The sequence below is a fragment of the Trachypithecus francoisi genome, unplaced genomic scaffold (assembly GCF_009764315.1).
Source record: "Trachypithecus francoisi isolate TF-2019V2 unplaced genomic scaffold, Tfra_2.0 Lachesis_group12, whole genome shotgun sequence".
In the NCBI taxonomy this organism is placed as follows: Eukaryota; Metazoa; Chordata; class Mammalia; order Primates; family Cercopithecidae; genus Trachypithecus; species Trachypithecus francoisi.
The window spans coordinates 49447718-49450136 of NW_022681457.1; the positions used below are offsets into that span (position 1 = coordinate 49447718).

Here is a 2419-nt window from a genome sequence, read left to right on the forward strand (position 1 = left end):
TGCACATATTTCTCAGTGTCCAATCTTCCAGGCTGAGTGCTGGGCTACTCCAAAATGGACCTTAGGACCGGACATCTGCCTACAGCTCGTGGGTAAGGGCTTTCTTTAGGAATACCTGGGGGGATTTCATCATTTTATCCTTCGTTAAAAAAATCTTTTCTCCTGTGTTTCTTGTTCAGGGCATCTTTTCCGTCAATTTCTCAGATGAAAAGAATGCCTTTATTTATCCAAGACTTTAGGGTATATACAGAGCATACTTTATCTCATTTGATTCCCACACAACTTTGTCCATTAAGTATTTTTATTCTTTTTTATACATGAGGAAACTGGGACTTGGGGACTTTGCTTGAGAGAGCTGGGACACAAACTGAGTCTTCTGGCTTCAAGTTCATGATTCATTTAAATGCTGAGTCCACTGGCCCCTTAACTAATCTTCATCCTTTCCCTGCCACCCCCATTGATGGCAACAGGATTTTATAAGCTGATGATCTTCACCTACAGGATCCCATTCCTCTGACATTCTATCAGCGGGCACAGGATCAGATCTTAGTAAATCTAGAAGATTAGAACTGGAAAGTCTGAGGATAATTCTATCAAGAGATCCTGTGTATTTAATGTTCTAACTTAGTCCAAGTGCTGTACTTGATAGCATTTTCTCAGTGCCACATTAAGATAACAAGGATTTTCTTAAATGTAATATTTACCTTTAAGTATGTACTAAGGTGGCTGATTCTTAATGCTTCTCCTTTTGAGAAAACTTAAGGTAAAATTGAACATAATTGCTTCTGATCCATTTCACTCCACCTAGTGGGGCTTTTGTTTGTTTGTTTTTCTTCCAGGACACCCCACTTGATTCTGAATCTGTAAGACTCCTTCCCTCAGTGATGAATCCTCACATCTCGGGGAAATCACAGACAATTTCTTCTGTAGGGTGAGCTCTACTCTACAGTTCATGATGTCAGGGTGAATACTTCCTTTGGGTTACAGTCAGAAACTGTAGATTTTTAAAAATTTAAATTTCATTATTCTATCTCAGTATTCCAAAGTATATGCAGAAAGCTATTGCACTGTTAAGGAGATGGCGCTTAACATTTTGGAAATTCAAGTTGATGAATGTCCATATAAGACTATCTCTCCTGGTATAAAGGGTGACAACGTTGAACATTTTTAAAGTTCTTTTTGATATATGAAGTGCACCAATGAGTACTTTTTAATTCTTACAATAATTCTGGGTGAGGTAAGTATTTTTCCAATTCCCATTTTATGCTTCAGTAGCCCTTTGTACTTCTTCTTCAAAACACTTTGCTCACTTGTAATTATTTAATAAATTAGTTGTAATTATTTGTTTAATGTGCAGGAGTTACAAAAGGCAAGCTTTAGAACAAGACAGACCTAGTTATGATTCCTGGCTCTGAAAGCTGTACACCCTGTGACCCTAGACAGGTGTTTTAATGCCTCGGTGCCTCTGTTTCTTCCTCTGTAAAATGTGAACGATAACAGTATTGGCCTCATGCTTTTTTTTTGAGTTTTAAAAGTAATAATATGAACAAAGATCAGTGCAGTGCCTGGCATGCTGAACATATTCCATGACTGTTAGATGTAGTTGTTATGATTTGTATTAATTCATTTTCACACTGCTATAAGGAACTACCTGAGACTGGGTAATTTATAAAGAAAAGAGGTTGAATTGACTCACAGTTCTGCATGGCTGGGAGGCCTCAGTTAACTTACAATTATGGCAGAAGGGGAAGCAAGGCACTTCTTATATGGTGGCAGGAGAGAAAGACAGAGAGTGAAGGGGGAAGTGCCACACACTTCCAAACAACCACATCTTGTGATTAATTAAAAAGTACTCATTGGCGTGCCTTGTATATAAAAAAAAGTATACCTACTATCATGAGAACAGTGAGGAGGGAGTCTGCCCCCAAGATTCAGTCACCTCCCACTAGACGCCTCCCTTGACATGTGGGGATTACAATTCAAGATGAGATTTGGGTGGGGACACAGAGTCAAACCATATTATGATTGTTCTATAATAAAGAGATGGCCACATGTGTTTCATCAAGGACAGTGCTCATTAACCAGTTGTCCTGACATAATTATTAATAGTATCCCCTTTGCTTTTGAAAGTGTCATAGTTTGCAAAAGGTATAGAAATGGAGGACAGATTAGTGGTTGCCCAAGACTGGAAAAGGGTAAGGGTAAAGGGTGCAGAGGTGGATGTGTTATAAAAGGCAACACGAGAGATCCTTGTAGTGAAGGAACTGTTGAGTATCTCCACTGTGGTGGTGGATACCTGAACTTAAACATGTGAAAAATTGCATAAAACTAAACACACACAAACGAATACAAGTTAAGTTGGGAAAATCTAAATAAGATTTGTACATTGTATCAATAGGTATATCTTGATTATGATGTT

General features: G+C 38.2%; 1 long non-coding RNA gene across 1 annotated transcript; it reads right to left on the reverse strand.

Annotated features, from left to right (window-relative positions):
- Positions 1-287: 287 nt before the first annotated feature.
- On the reverse strand, positions 288-869 carry LOC117093849. Its single transcript, XR_004441275.1, has 2 exons — positions 705-869; positions 288-555 (listed from the first exon to the last, which is right to left on the reverse strand). It is a non-coding gene; the product is annotated as an uncharacterized LOC117093849 (long non-coding RNA).
- Positions 870-2419: the final 1550 nt, after the last annotated feature.